Here is a 17,256-nt window from a genome sequence, read left to right on the forward strand (position 1 = left end):
CTGTGTCCCTGAGCCACTGAATCATTCCAACCACGATCCAATCTCAACAAACACACCGCAAACACTGAGCACAAACACAGCTCAGGCCAAAGCCATTACAGGCTTCTCAAAGGTCCCGTTGTGTTGGCTGTGAGCTTGACAGCGGGTTTCAGAGAGATCGCTTCACAAACCCAGAGCTTTCACACACGGGGATAACGAGTGAGTGAATCCTTCATGCTCCGAGCAAACAGGGGTGGGGGGAGGAAGGGGGGGTATAAAGAAGCCTATCTCAATGGGGAGGGTTTGATTGACTGGAACTCTGGCCGTCACGATAGGTTGAAATTCCCTCTAATAATAATAATATAATAATTCTTGCATTTGACAGCATGTTGTCGAGACATCTCAAGGTGCTTCACACGATTTTACTGCAAAGTGTAGTAACTGTGTATTTTGTAGGTGAAACTGAGAGAAGAGAGAGAGAGACTCCCTTCTTTTTTCGAAAACTTTAGTGTCACGGGATCTTTAATATCCTCGTGAACAGGCACAGACAGGACCCAGGTTTAACGTTAGCCGGACCCCCAGCACTGACCCCCAGCACTGACCCCCAGCACTGCGCTGGAGTGTTTATGAGGTTCAAAGTGGTGACGTAGGGCTCAAACCCATACTATTCTGATGTCCTGGTTAATCGGCACTTTACACAATATAATAATAATAATCCTTGCGTTTAACACAGCGCCTCATCATGTCTTCAAGACGTCTCAAAGCGCTTCACAGGATACACTGTAAAATGTAGTGACTGTGTATTTTGTGGGAGAAATGGGAGTGAATGGGAAAGGAGGTCGATCGATCAATGAGATGCCCCCCTGTGGAATGGGAATACTATACTGTCCGCTCAAGCTTTAGTGGGAATCTCCTAATTGTTTATTATCAATGTGATCATCGGACAAAGCCCCTCCCCCCCAGCAAACCCCTTTTACCCCACGTGAACCAGCCAAAAGATAGAGCCGTGGGGGAGAAAAAGAGTGACAGACACAGAAGGGTTAATCTCCAAGAATGAGCGGCAGGATTAACTAGGTCACCGGTTACGTTGGGAATAGTGGCACAAAAACGCTTAATGGGAAAAAAAATCATTAAAAAAAATAATTCTCAATGTCCCTGCTTTATATAAAACCGGTCTCCCCGGGTTCCCTCCCCCTCTCTCTCCGCTGCCCCCCACCACCCACTCTCTCTCCACGGTCCCCCACTCGCGCTCCGCACCCCCCCCTCCCCCTCTGTGTCCCCCCCGCCCACAAGGTCTCGTGAGGCGGCTTCTATTTTTATACTGAAATATAAGCGCACGGAAAGAGAGAAAAAAGGTGATGGAATTGGACCCGATAATCAGAGGCGAACGGGAAGATGATAATTTGTATTAACCGGGGACCAGGCGTCAAAGTCATTTACATCTTTTAGATTATCTGCATTTCACAAGTAATTTCTGCAGGTCCAGTGAACGGCTCGGGATTCCCACGTGGCCTTCACATAACTGCAGAACCAGCCCACCCCCCAACACAGCCAGCCAGCGAGAGAGGGGGGGAAAGTCAGCCAACAAATGCAATCCAGCGTCCAACCCCCCAACCCCCAAGCCCCAACCAGCGAGACGCCAGGCAGAGAAAGCAAACCTGAATTATTTTTGTACACCCACGTATTTACCACTGAACAGAAACATCTCCACTCCTGAGGCGCTCGAGTTTAAACATCTCATCCTAAAGACAATCCCTCTGACAACACAGCATCCGTGCCCCCTAACCCTAACCCACCCCCACCACACACACACACCACAATGCTGAGCTGGAGTATCAGCCCAGACTGAGCTCAAACTTACAAAACGGCATTAATAATCATAATAATCATAATAATAATCCTTGTATTTGACCCGGCGCCTTATCATGTCTTCGAGATGTCTCAAAGCGCTACACGGGATATACTGTAAAGTGAATTGACTGTGTATTTTGTGGCGCACAGCAGAAAACTAATAAAGGGATGGAGTTGAGTGTGAATGAGTGTGTGAGTGTGTGAGGAGAGGGGGAATCATTTGGAGTCAGTGGTGTGTATGTGTTGATTGTGGGATTTGCGATTTTTGAGCCATAAAGATAAATTACCCCCAAATACATGTCCCACCACAGTGATGGGATTTTTCTGTCTGTCTCTCTCTCAAACACAGTCACTCCACACGCTGCCCGTGTTCTCACAGTCAAGGAATCTCTGTCCTACAGATAAAGGCCTCACAAACTCGCCTCCTCACCCCGTGCTCACACTCACCCCCTCCCGGGCTCACACTCGCACCCCTCCTGTGCTCACACTCACCCCCCGTGCTCACATTCGCCCCCCTGCTCACACTCGACCCCCCCCGTGTTCACTCTCAACCCCGTGCTCACACTCGCCTCCTGAGCTCACACTCACCCCCCCATGCTCACACTCACCCCCCGTGCTCACTCTTGCTCACACTGTGTGAACAGACATCTTCAAATACAAAGGACAACTATTATTATTGGGACCAAATAAACAGCCCCAAAGAATAGCCACGAGACCGAGCCCTCAGCCCTAATCGCTCACGTGCTCACTCACTCGCTCAGGCTTTGACTACCCCACACACTGGAACCCAAATCGCTGGTTAATTTTGACTGATTAGAGTCATTACTCGGGGGAACAGGAGGGACCTGGTTTGTGCCTCTGTCACCTCGCATTGCTCCTCCATCAATACAGCTCAATACCACAGCTCACAGCCAAGTAAATAAATAAACCCTTAAACAGCAACAGAGAGAGGTTGTCAAGGCTCACTCCACCACCGGCTGTGATTAATGCCTGCAATCAGCGCAGTGATATGGGGGAGAGAGAGAGCGAAAGGGAGAGAGCGCTAGCAAGAGAGAGTGAGCGAGAGAGTGAGAGTGAGAGCACGAGAGTGACAGCGCGAGAGAAAGAGAGCGAGAGAGCAAGAGAGAGAGAGAGTGTCAAGGAGAAACGACTGAGGCTATTGCAGTGATTCCAGAGAATCGGAATGCTGGACAGGGACCCCCTCCCTCTCCCTCTCTCACTCCCTCCCTCATTAATTTGTTGGGAATAACGGGGAGTTTGGACCATATTTAGGCTGGAATCAGCTGAAGGAAAAAAAAGTAATATTAATTTCCGATTTAATCAGAATTAAACAGCTTCCCGTCCACGACAATCCATTTCCATCCAAATGAGAGCGAGCGAGCAAGCGAGTCACAATTAAAAAATATTATGGAAATGGGGCCAGAGATGGTGGTTTGACAGGAACCAACTTCATTTAGATACAAAAAAGCAATTTAACACAATTTTCTGATTACCATAAGTTTCCTAATCACTTTAGCAGATCAGAGGCCGTGCGTATGGAAATGTAAAGGCTCTGACTGGCTGCGGATGTGGCTGCCTGTCTGTGTCTGTGTCTGCTTGTCTACCTGTCTGTGCCCACCTGTGTGTCTGTCTGTTTGTCTGCTGGCTCACTTGTCTGTCTGTCTACCTGTGTCTGTCTAGCTGCTCGTCTATCTGTCTGCCCACCTGCGTCTCTGTGTCCAGACACTGATCTCGGCTGTGCTCTGTGTTGATCAGGCCTGTTTGTGGGTCGTTGCTGTGCACAAATTGGCTGCTGTTTGTGCCTATAAAATACACAGTCACTACACATGGCAGTAAATCCTGTGAAAATCCTGTCAAACCGCCATGACACCAATCAAACCAAATCATTAACAAGCCAGTATTAATAACAGTAATCCTCGCATTGATACCCAAGTGCCTTATCACGTCTGTGAGATGTCTCAAAGCGCTTCACAGAATATACTGTAAAGTGTAGTGACTGTGGATTTTGTGGGAGAAAAACGGCAGCCAATTGCGAACAGCAGCGTCCCCACAAACAGTCATGGATTGAGTGACCAAATTATTATTTTATTTTAGTAGCAAGCTCCATAACCCACTTCACTGCCACTGTAATAGCCAGAACATTAACACTCACAATCTTCACACAGCAAACAGCAAAACTAGCATCGCAGAACCAGAGCTCAGCTAAAGATTGTTTTATCTGTTTCAAATCAAAGTAAAAAAAATAAAACTAATTTGATTTACTTTGTGTTTGTTTACTGTCCCGAGTCAGACGCTGAAATCAGTTAATCACAGCATGAGTTAGAGACAGAATAAAGCTCCCTCTACACTGTGCGTCCACACTCCCAGGTCAGGGTTAGAGACACAGTAAAGCTCCTCTACACTGTGCGTCCACACTCCCAGGTCAGGGTTAGAGACACAGTAAAGCTCCTCTACACTGTGCGTCCACACTCCCAGGTCAGGGTTACAGACACAGTAAAGCTCCTCTACACTGTGCGTCCACACTCCCAGGTCAGGGTTAGAGACACAGTAAAGCTCCTCTACACTGTGTGTCCACACTCCCAGGTCAGTGACAGCACGGTTTAGAGACACAGTTTAACAGCCACAGACACTTGCGCCCCGGACTTGATCCCCAGTTCCTGAGGTGGAAGGTCAGTGTCTAACCCACTGTCTCCCAACAAACTCCTGAAACATTCATTGCTTCGCGGAAAACATGATTCTAGCTTTTACTTCCTCAAACACTTGATAAGGAATAGTGATTGAAACAGCAGCCCTTGCCAATGGAAATCTCTATTAGTGACTCAGAAGTAGAGAGAGGGAACGAGAGAGAGAGAGAGAAAGAAAGGAGGAAAAATGAGAGATAGAAAGAGAAAGAAAGAGACAGAGAGAAAAAAAGACTCAGAAAGAGGGAGAGAAAAAGAGAGGCAATGAAAGTGAGAAGAATAAAAGTTAAGAGTAAGAAAACAAGAATAAAAAAGATGAAGGAGACGACAGACAGTCCTCTCTGATGCAGGTCTCTGTGGCTCCTGAGCGACGTGGCTGAGGCAGTGAGTTTATCCCTCGTTCACGGCCAGGGATCTGGTGAAGCTGATTTAGTGTCTGGGAGGCCAGACAGAGAGACCGACTGCTGTGTGTCAACCCCTTAGCCCCTCACAGATACACACACAGACACGGATATACACACAGACACGGATACACACACAAACACGGATACACACACAGACACGGATACACACAGACACGGATACACACAGACACAGATACACACACAGCCACAGATACACATACAGACACACACACAGACATGGATACACACACAGATACGGATACACACGCGGACACAGTTACACACGTGGACACAGATACACACGCGGATACAGATACACACGTGGACACAGATACACACGCGGACACAGATACACACACACACAGATAAACATACAGATACACACACAGACACACATAGACACACAGATGCAGACACTGGGAGTCCCATCTCACACAGCCTCACACCATATGGTTCAGGTCATACTAGGAGAAATCTGTGCCACACAAACTGTCTTTTATAATAATGAACATAATAATCCTTGCATTTGATATCCCGCCTTATCACGTTGTCTGGACATCTCAAAGCTCTTCACAGAATATACTGTCAAGCGGATTGACGGTGTCATTTGTGGGCAAAACGCGGCAGCCAATTGCGCACAGTGGTGTCCCACAAACAGTCGTGTGTTGAGTGACCAAATTATTATTGATTTATTGATGTGCACATGAAGAACGAGAGATCATTATTACCGAATGATTTTCTCAACAGTTTCTCAATATCTTGCATGAGATTTCTTACAGAGCCCCAAAAAGTAAAGGTTTGGGGAGGGGGGGGGGGGGGGGGGGAGATTTACAAAGTTTCTTAACAGATTAAATAATAAGAAATGTGCAATTATTGAATTTCCTCCTCCTGATGTGAAAGCTGCTCAGTGTATCTCAGTGTAAATCTGTAATTTCTAAAATCGTCAACAGGGAGAAACTCCCACAGGTTCGAGATTTACTCTGTCTCTGTCTCTGGAGGTGGATTCAGTTGAGTTCAATTAAATTTGATTAAATAATTCGAGCATTTTAAGTTTTGAATTTCAATAATAATAATCCTCGCATTTGATATCGTGCCTTATCACGTCGACGAGACGTCTCAAAGAGCTTCACTGGATAAACTGCAAACTGTAGTGACTGTGTGTTTTGTGGGCGAAATTTTGAAATTGGTCTGAACTTTGAAGCTGTTTTTCTCTGCCATTTCTTATCAAAGAAACTCAGGGAAATGGCTCCAGGTTTAGGGCTGGTTTCAGAATTCGCCAAATTCTGGATTTTGTGAAACGTGACATAAACAGAGGAAACGGAGACTCCGGCATCTCCAGCGCACTGCGTGCCGAGAACAGAGCATCAGCAACAACAGCAATGTGTGTTTATATAGCACCCCTCATGAGGGTGTGTGTGTGTGAATGTGAGTGTGTGAATGTGAGCGTGTGTGTATGTGTGTGAATGTATGTGAATGTGAGGGGGCGTGTGTGTGAGAATATGTGTGTGTGAGGATGTGTGTGAGTGTGTGTGTGAATGTGTGTGAGGGTGTGTGTGAGGGTGTGTGTGTGTGTGAGGGTGTGTGTGTGGAGGGTGTGTGTGTGTGTGAGGGTGTGTGTGTGTATGCATGTGTGAGGGTATGTGTGTGTGTGCGAGGGTGTATGTGTGTGTATGCATGTGTGAGGGTGTATGTGTGTGTGAGGGTGTGTGTGTGTGAGGGTGTGTATATGCTGCTTCACATCCCCCGTAGGGCCTGCCCCACCATTGGCGGGTAGGCATTCAGCCTCTTTGCCCCCACCCTCTGGAGCTCCAACCCACAGTCCCTCCTCCTCACCCCCCTCCCTCACCTCCTTCAAGGTGCGCTTCAAGACCCTCCTCTTCGATCGCACTTTTGGCCACCCTCCTACCCCCACCCTCCACCCCCTCCCTGATTCCAACCCCCAGCTCGGGTGCGGATCCCTGACTGTCAAGCGCCTTGGGACGTCCTCCTGACGTGAAACTCACCACGTAAATGCCATTTGTTGTTGTCGTTGTTGACATACGTTGCAGTAAGGGAATAGATTGTTATTGGGGGATAGAGGGGGGCAGGGAGGAGGAGGCAATGAAAGGGTTAAGGTCACCAATGGCTTGAGCAATGAGGGTTTCACTTCAGTGGGATCCAGGTTCCTCAATTGTAATTAGAAACAGGGGCATCAATCACAATAAACATGTTAGTGACAGATGCCCCATTAAAGAGATGGCCAGTCCACTTGGGATGTGAATTTATGGACTGACTGATAGACTGGCCTCACTCTCTCTCTCCACCCCCCCCCAGTGTGAGCTCTCTTTCCCTCACTCCCCCAACTTCCCAACTGAACAAGGTCCTAATCTCAGGCTGGTTTGGGGAGCAGAGCAAACGGGAACAGTGAACACAGAGGGTTTGAGAAACAACAAGAACCAACTTGCATTTATAAAGCGCCCATCATGTGGGGTTGCACCTTGAAGGCTTTGAACCTCGGGGAGCAAACTGTAATAGACATTGGGCTCCATAAACACTTGTAAAATACAAAGTGGATCTTTCCAAATCCCAATACCCGAGAACCTTCTTCATAACATAGCTTCTGAGGGGAAATTTCTCCTGCTCAGAACCTTGGGATCTTAGCAGTGGGCAGTGCTCTCATCTCTGGGTCAGGAGGTTGTGGGTTTAAGCCCCCACGTTGGGAGTTGAGCTCACAGTCCAGGCTGATCATAATAACAACAATCCTTGCATTTGATATAGCGCCTGATCATGTCCTCGAGACGTCTTCAGGGAATATACTGTAAAGTGAATTGATGCTCTAATGTAGCACTGGACTGGGGATGTGTGTGTGTGGGGGAATGGAGGAGCGATGCAGTGTTGGAGGTACCATCTTACAAATCACACGGACATTCAGGAAATACATTTTTGGCCACGTTATTGCTGTTTCCTCAACACATTTCACTTCTCCATCCTGAAAACTTTCATTCTCTAATCGGCTGCTTCGCTCGTTTCCCAGGATTCATAGCCTGAGATCCTCCGATCATTAATAATAATAATAATAATAATTTGATATGGAGCCTTTCACATCTGGAGTCTGCTTCACTGTGACATCCCCCCAAAACAGCCACGCAGAGAGGGGGAAGCGTTTTAACCCCAGTCATAGCGGTACAGCGGGGAGTGAGTTTGAGAGCACCCTACCATCATCCAACCCTGAATACATTTCTTTTTTAAAAAATACACCATTGCAGCTGTGACAGAGTTTTAAAAAAAGGGACCCAGGAGGAATCGCCCCACCCCCCTCATACACACACGTCACACTGGTATCACCCCCGAGGAGGGCACAGCACAGCCCAAAGCTCTTGCACAGAGTTTGCGAATTCAGCAAAGCTTTTTGTCTCTTCGACAAAAACAATGGCATCGAAAGAGTTGCCGAAAGATCCAGAGGAGACACTGGCCGCCCTCCGCCTGTGGCCCAACACAAACACGTGGTGTCAGGAACTCTCACAGTAACACATTCCAATCACTAACCACCCCAAGCAAACAAGTGACAGGGCGACAGAGAGAGAGAGAGAACGACAGTCACCGTCTGCCCCTCCTTCTCTCTGTGTCACTGCGGGTCAGAGACCAGGAATGCTGTAGGTGCCAGAATGCATCATGTGCTAACCGTGTGCTAACCCCATCCACCCCCGGCACGTGTGAGTGAGAGCGTGAGTGTGTCAGTGTGTGTGAGGTGTCAGTGTGTGTGTGTAGAAACAATGGCAGGTGCCTTAATTATGTAATTAACCCTGCGGTTACTGTGGTGATTAGAGATGGTAATTAATAATTACACTCGTCTGTCTCTCTCTCTCTGTCTCTCTCTCGCAGGTGACGTCGAATGACACAGTGAAGAAACTCAGGAGGCTATATGTGCCCCCCCGCACACCCCCTAATCTAATCCCCTTCAACACTACCTCCTCTTGATAACTCCACTCCTCTTTAAAAGGTTTTGGCTGTAACCCAGAGTTGGTTAGAAGGGGGCTTGGGGTTGCGGAGAGGGGACGGGACGGGAGGGGGATGGGGGGTAGATAGCTAATATTAAAGGACGAAGAGGAAACCAAATTTCACAAAAATACTGCCCTGAGGCGGTAAAGCTCCCAGTGACACTGTTGGAAAAAAGGGAGTTTCTCTCTCGATGTCCTGCCCGACAATCCCCCGGATTAACCCCAAAGCCTCTGGCTTCACGGCTGTTTTGAAGGGGAACATTTCCATGCGCAAAACTGGATGGAAGGGGTTCACCTGCAGAACACGCAGTCACTGCACAGACAGCAATATGACCTTACAGCACAGCAACAGCAACATGGACACTCAATCCACGGGTGTTTGTGGGACGCTGCTCTGCGCAATTGGCTGCCGCGTTTCGCCCACAAATATACAGTCAATTCACCTTACCGCATATTCTGTGAAGCGCTTTGAGACGTCTAAAAAAACGTGAAAAGCACTATATCAAATGCAAGGAATTATTAATAATAATAATAACGACAAGAAGTGGAGCAGACTGTGGCACTGACAACGAACACGGAGTCTTATCTTCACTATATCATCAGTGGACAAAAGAGATTACAGTGATGGACATACCCCAGTGCAGAGTGGCTGTGGGGCAAATCAGGCACCAAGGGGTTAACAGCAGCTGGAAACACGACAGGGACTGCTGTGCTGCCAGAGTCACAACAACAACAACAATAATAATAGCGGCTTATCACGTCTTCAAGATGTTTCAAAGCGCTTCACGGAATGTACTGTAAAGTGTAGTGACTGTGTATTTGGAGGGTGAAACGCTGCAGTCAATTACGCACAGCAACATCCTACAAATAGTCGTGGATTGAAGTGATCACATTATATTTTGTTTGTTTATTTATTTATTCATTTATCTATTGAAGCGATTATTACTCCAGGAAAACGATCCGCCAATCGATTAACAACTGGGTTCCTACTTACTGCTGGTTAACAGAGGTGTGTAGGTGTGTGTTTGTTGTGAGTCGTGAGTGTGTATCTGTTTGTGTGTCTCTCGTGTGAGTGTGTCTGTGTGTATCTGTATGTGTGTGTGAGGCGGGGGGGGGGGGGTAAGGAAACTTGCCTAAGGTTTTGCCATGTCCTGCCCTGTCCCGCCCAGGAATCAAACCCAGGTCCTCTGGCTTGCGAGGCCAGTGTCTAACCCCTGAGCTACAGGGACTCCACATTAACAATAATAACGTACATATTCGCGCAACACGTTAGCAGAAAAAGCAACACGTCCCCGTCACGCAAACCCAGTCCCTGCGTCAGGGACTAAACATCAGCTGAGCGGCTGGTGGCCAGATGCTGTGCACAGCTGTGCCTCATTCAGACCAACACTACAGACCGAGAAATATTACTGAAGAAAGAGATGGGAGTTGCTCTCCAAACAGTGTCCTGGCGATAATATCTCTCTGCCCCTCACACACACACAGATACACACACGCAGACACAGATACACATTCACACACTCAGATACACATGCACACACAGACATGCACATGTAGACACACAGATACACACGCGCACACAGGCACACAAGCCCACAGACACACGCACAGTCGTACAGTCACACACAATCATAGACGGCCATGAAATGACAATGTAATAGAATAGTTAGAATAGTTTTTGTATTTTAAAGGAAAAAAAGGCTAAAATTAATGGATGAAATATCCGGTAAAGCAGGAGCTTGGGTAAGATAATAATAATCCTTGCATTTGATATAGTATCTTATCATATCGCAGGGTTTGACAGAATGTATTGCAAATTGAATTGACTATAGATTTTGTGGGTGAAACGTCCCACACACAGTCATGGATTGAGTGACTGATATACTGTGTATATTTTTTGGAGGTATTATTACCCCCGGAAAGCGATCCGCCAGTTGACTAACAGGTGGCTGTTTGTGGGGACGTCTCTGTGTGCAAATCGGCTGCTGCATTTCGGCCACAAAACACACAGTCACTCCACTTGACGGTGAATCCTGTGAAGCGCTTTGGGATGTGAAAGGCGTGGTACCCAATGTAGGGCTTATTTACTGCTGCTATAGTGAGTGTATCACAAGCACAGACTGAGGCCAAGTGACAGGAAGATTAAAAGCCTAAATCAATGGAGGGTCAATAGCAGGTTGTGATTGGTTTAATGAAGTTCCTCTAGAAGTTAAAATAATGATCAAATGCAATGAAATAAAAAAAACAGCTGGGAGAAGATAAATGTTTTTCTTTAAAGGGAAAATCCGCACTTTATTAAAAAAAACCGTGCCAGAGTGTAATCAGGAGGGGCTAATTAAGTCTTTAATTAGGCCGGCTCATTACTAATGCAAATTAGATTACATTACTGCCATCCGTCTCCCCACAACACGCTCATAATTGTGGGGCTTTGAAATTAAATTACACAGTAATTAGCATATCAAAGGCATCCATTCCTTCCTCCCCGAAAAACAATTGACCAGTTTCTGATACTCGGTGTCACTAATTAAATATCTGCTTTCATTGGCGAGGGCTATCAGTTCACGGCACTTAGAGGTGATAGCTAACCAGCTAACTGACTGACTGGCTAACTAACTGACTGACTGACTGGCTACCGCCTCTGGTGATGGAGTTTCCTCTCCCTTTTCTCCCACAACAATACACAGCGCACACAGTGGTTCAGAGACTGACGCAACTCACACACAAGCCGCTACAACAAGATTCCTCTTGGTCTTATTTACAAACACACCACACGTGCTCGAGGAAGGAGAGAGATGCTGATACAGGGCTCCTCTGGCCTTCCTCACACATTCTCTGACTCTCTCTCTTGCTTCTCTCTCTCTCTCTCTCTCGCTCGCTCTCTTCTCCCCATCCTGTGTCGCAGTTATAATTACCAGAAAATGTTTGCACAATGAAGAAACAAAATTGCTGTATAATTGTTTTAAAATTTTCCGCCAAATCCCACAGAATAAACACAGGCGGCTAATTAATGTTTATGGAGTGAAGCGAGTGAGAGCTGCCTCAATTAGTCTCTCTATCTTTCTCGCTCTGGATCTCTCTCTGTCTGTCTCTCTGTGTCTCTCTCTGTCTACCTCTCTGTGTCTCTCTGTGTCTCTCTCCCTCTCTGTCTCTCTCTCTGTGCCTGCTTGATTGGCTCAATATTTCAAGCCTTTCACACCGGTTCCAGTGATATTTAGTAATTATAACAATAATAATCCTTGCATTTGATACAGCACCTTATCACGTCTTCAAGATGTCTGCAAACTAATCACTGAATATACCGTAAGGTGCAGTGACTGTATATTTTGTGCATGAAACGCGGCAGCCAATTTCATACCGCAGCGTCCCACAAACGATGGTGGATTGAGTGACCAAAACAAATGCATGGATGTAGGCAGTGACGCAGGAAACACACACGTTTACAGTGTTAATTGGCAAAATAAATTAAAATCAGGGATAATGATTGACAGCTGAGATCAAAGTCTGAACCTGTCAATCATCCCTCTCACCCTGGAGGGTCTTCACTTTGGATTGAGTTAGACGGAGGGGCATTGCTGTCTGTGCTGGTTCCCAGTGCCTGACAATTCACATCAGAACACATTACCATGTAATTGTTACCTTGTCTAGATTATTGTATCAAATGCAAGGAATATTATTAGTATTATTATTATTATTACATCGTTTCCCGGCAGTTTGGGAAGCTGCGCTCTCTCTCTCTCTCCGACAAGCTTATGATTATAATTTTCTCCCATTAAAAGCTCGTAAATGGATCATCCCCTTTCTACAGGTCTCACGACAGTGTCTGTGAACACTCCTGTATGTGCCTCCAACCCTGTACAGAGCACAGACGCCTGTGTGTGCGCACACACTCTCACATACCCTCACACACACACACACACACACACACACTCCCGTCCACACACACACACTCCCGTCCACACACACACACTCCCGTCCACACACACACACACGCCCGTCCACACACACACACTCCCGTCCACACACACACACTCCCGTCCACACACACAGCCATAGCTGAACACTATTCTATTCTCCCACTTTTTTTGGAAAAGAAATTCCTGTTTTGACAGATTTCCCAGGGGAACGCCAAGTCCAGACAATGTCTGACTCCCCCACTCTCCCCCCTTCCCCCCCCCACAGCCCCAGCCCTAACCCTAACTCTCCCCCAGGACTTTTTCTGACTGAAGTGTATAAAAGATCTCGAGTTACAGACATAGTAAACCTTGCGAGTGGAGTCCCGCACAATGAGAATCCCCTCTCCTCTCTCCCCGCATCCAATCACTCAACAGATGAAAGAGTGTGTGTTTACCCCTCTAATAGCCAGAACCTTCCTCCCTCTTTCCCTGTTTCCTTCCCTCTCTCTTATCCTCCCTCACGGCCTCTCTCCAGTCTTCAGAAACCTCCTAAAAATCCCCCTCCCCCCTCTCCCTCTCTTCCTCCCTCTCGAGGCTTTGGTCAAAGTCTCCCAGTCGCTGATGTCTCTGCTCCCTGTGAGCACACACAGTCTGGGAGGTTAAACACAGGTTGTGGGAAACGTAGCACTTTCCCTGTGGTACAAAGGACAATTCAAGTTGTGGGTTCGAGCCCCATCTTGGGCTATCATGGTGGGGAAGACGGGGGGTTACCCCGTTGCCGATGGCACACAGTCCTTCAGATGAGATTTTAACCCGAGGTCCTGACTGCGCTATTCGGGTTAAAACAAACCCCGGCCTCACTATTGAAAACGGGAAGCGAGTTTCCCTCCTGATTAATCGCTCACTCACTTCATGGCTGTGCATCACGAGCTGCCGTATTCACCTTCAAAAACAGTCACTACATTCAGCATTAACCTGCCCAGCGCTGTGAGACGATCAGAGAGGAGAGAGGGTGCTACAGAAAGACGAGCTCGTTTATTCCGGGTAATTTCAGCAACGAGGATTAAACTGAAAATATTTTTTTTTTAAAAAGTGCATTTACCCAGATTCACTTATTCCACCAAATCTCCTTCTACCTCCCGTGTCTGGGAAACAAGTCTGGGTAGAGGTTGGGGATTATTTTCTATAAGTAATTTTCCTGAAAAAATACATATATATACAGAGAGTGTGTGTGTGTGTGTGAGTGTGAGAGAAAGAATGTGTGTGTGTGTGAGAGAGACACAGAGAGGGAGTGAAAGAGAGTGTGAGAGAGACAGATAGAGAGGAAGAAAGAGGGAAAGAGAGAGAGAGCGAGAGAAGAAATAATTATTTTACGTTTTTTTTGCGTGTGGAAAAAAAACCTACCGAAGCATTTGGCAGTAAACGGCAGCCGAGTTAGCAAATTAAAAGCAAATTTGCCAGACTGATTATTAATAATAATATTTGCATTTAATACAGAAACGCCCGTCACATTGAAAAGAAAAGAGCTTAACAGAGACAGGAGCCTTTTTCTGTGTGTTTTTTTCCTCTCTCCAGCAATTTAAGATGGAAAATGAAATTTGGAGTCAGATTTCCGAGGTGAACGAGAAAAGGATTCTGATGGCAGTATCAAAGTAATTAACTCTGGGCCCAAAACACCCATATCAGACCTGCTTAACAATTTTTTTAAAATAATTTTTATAATGAATTTTTTAAACTCCTGAATTTCTCTATTTCTGCAGTCGGAATCGACGCCCGTTTATAATAATAATAAGGCGGAGAGAGAAAAAAAAGCTCTTAAAAAAAAGATCTTTCTTAATCAGGCGCCAACGTCCTTGAAAAATTAATTGGAGCTCGTTTCTTATCAGTTAATTAAATCTAGTTTAAATCATTGTAACTTAACCGTGATTAGCTATCTCACCCCTCTCTCTCTCTCTCTCTGTTCCTTGGCATTTTTAGATACCGTGCCATAAAACCTTTTAACACAGCGAAACTAAAAGAAAAAAAATGTGAATTAAATGTCTGAATAATTCCAGCCACTTGCTCCGTTTCCTGCTAATTAGATCGCCGGCTCAAAGCACCTTATTCCATCTTTTGTCACATTTTTTAATTAATTTCACACAAGTTACATTTCCCCCCTTCTCTCTCTCTCTCTCTCTTTTTCTCCCTCTTTCTTTCTCTTTCTCTCCTCTCCCTCCCCTTCTCTTTTTCTCTGTATCGTTCTCTCCATATACATTTATTTCTTTCTTCTTTCTATTCCTTCCTCTCTCTCTCCTTCCCCCTCTCTTTTTCTATTTCTTTCTCTCTCTCTCTTTCTCTCTCTCTGTTCTTTCTCTTTCTCTCTATTTCTGTCTCTTTCACGTTCTCATTCTCTCTCTCACACATTAGCGTGAGATTATTTTTTAAGTGAAACGCCCTCCCCCCCCCCTACCGATTTCTTCGTTAATAGACAATTTAAAGTTAGGAATTCGGGGGAAGATTTCACAGGATTCCGTTCAGAAACTTACCAACGTTTACGCTGTTCAAATACGGACAATAATTTGGACTTTTATTATTATTATTTCAAAAAAATACCAAACCTTCCAACAAATAATAGAGATTGTGTGTAAATTCCACGCGGCTGATCTAACGACAGAACTTGCTGAACACTATGTGACGCTCGGGTAATTATTCATTTTGGTCATTAACAAGGAACCCGTTTCCGCTGCCCTTTCTCCACAGTCTAATCTTTACATTTCTGCACCCGTCACAAACGCACTCACAGCGCAGAGACCACAGGCCTGAAATTCCCCTTGGTCTTAGCCCGCGAGACAACTTCCTCCCCCCGTGGGCACAGATTCCCCGCACAAGGTAAGCAGATTTCCTGAGGGAAACGACATTGACTTTGGGGAAAAAATTCCTCTGCCACCCACCCTCCCCCACTTCAAAATAATCCTTCGGAAAAACGCATCACAGATTTCATCCCTCACTGAGCGATATTGTTGGGTGCAATATTTTATTGGTGCAGTTTTGTGTGGCAGGGAATCACTGACAACTGTAGTGACTGTGTGTTTCACGGGCAGCTAAGTTGCACACGGTGACATCTCAAAATGAAGTAAGTAAACGGGTGGGCGGGGGGGTGGGGGCGGTGGGAATTGTTAGCCAAGACACTGGGTGGGTGGACTGGTGGAGGAGAGAGAGGGAAACAGAGAGACAGAGAGAGAAACTCCCTTGTTTATTTGCATCAAGGCCACAAGAGGAGTCTTTAATGTCCACCTGGACTGGCACAGACAGGAGAGGGTGGGGAATGTTTCACTGAATAAATCAAATAGTTTAATAGCTAGTGGTTTGCCAGCTCTTGCCCGGTTCTTTGTTTTTCCCTCTCACAGACGGTGGGGATTTCCAGGCTGTGGCTGGGGTTGGGGGCTGGGGTTGGGAGACATACACACACGCTCACTCGGTCAGAGCTGTGAGCAGGAGTGACCGTGACTCCCTCACTCCAGCGCACAGCCGCATGAGAATAATCTCCACAGACGCAGAATTCCCGCAGCTCAGCGGTTAGAGCCCTCGCCTCACATGTGAGTGGTCCTCAGTTCGATTCCCGGGTGGGGTGAAACCTTAGGCAAGTTTCCTTACTCCACGTGCACAGACACACACACGCAGACACAGACACACACGCCTCGGTTTACCAGCAGTAAGTATGAACCCGGTTGTTAGGTCAATTGGCGGATCACTTTCCGGGGGTAATAATCCCCACAAACATAAATGGTCACTGAATCCACGACTGTTTGTGGGAGGGAAACTGTTGTGCGCAATTGACTGCTGTTTTCCAGGCTCTGGCACCGACTGGGCTTGGGGGCATCACCTAAACACATCGCAACAACAAGCCTCGGACACTGAGCGACACCCGACTTCCCACAGAGAGAAATAATCCCCCTTCCCCAGGACCCTCGACCCTCGTCCCGTCAGAGCCTCTCAACACGCGATCACGGGGACTTGCCCCACGTGCAGTAACTGTTTCTTGGCCGAACACAGCCACCAAGTGACCAAACGATTAACCCGGGCGAATGTCAGCCAGGACACCAGCGAGAGAGAGAGAGAGAGGAACCTTCTCTACTCTTTCTCTAGAGCCTCGTGGGGAAGCTTTATCTAATGTTAGCGGTTAATGTGTGTGGGGAGGGGGAAATGGGGGGAGGGGGAAACGGGTGATGGGATCTTAGCTTAACATCTGATCTGAATGACGACTCCTGTGACAGCACAGCCCCCTCCCACCCCACCCCCACACGGCACGTTTTCACATTAAAACTAAATTTCAAAGAGTTTGACAAACATGACACACTCTGAACACGATGGGGGTTTAAGGGGACTATTCCCCTGAGCGTCGACGGTTTGGGGGTGTGAAGGGGTAAAGTGTTTGCTGGGTGTATTGACAGGTGGGCGAGGTTCTTGGAGCATCTCTTAGGAGGGGAGAGGG

The sequence above is a fragment of the Callorhinchus milii genome, unplaced genomic scaffold (genome assembly GCF_018977255.1).
Source record: "Callorhinchus milii isolate IMCB2004 unplaced genomic scaffold, IMCB_Cmil_1.0 Scaffold19, whole genome shotgun sequence".
In the NCBI taxonomy this organism is placed as follows: domain Eukaryota; kingdom Metazoa; phylum Chordata; class Chondrichthyes; order Chimaeriformes; family Callorhinchidae; genus Callorhinchus; species Callorhinchus milii.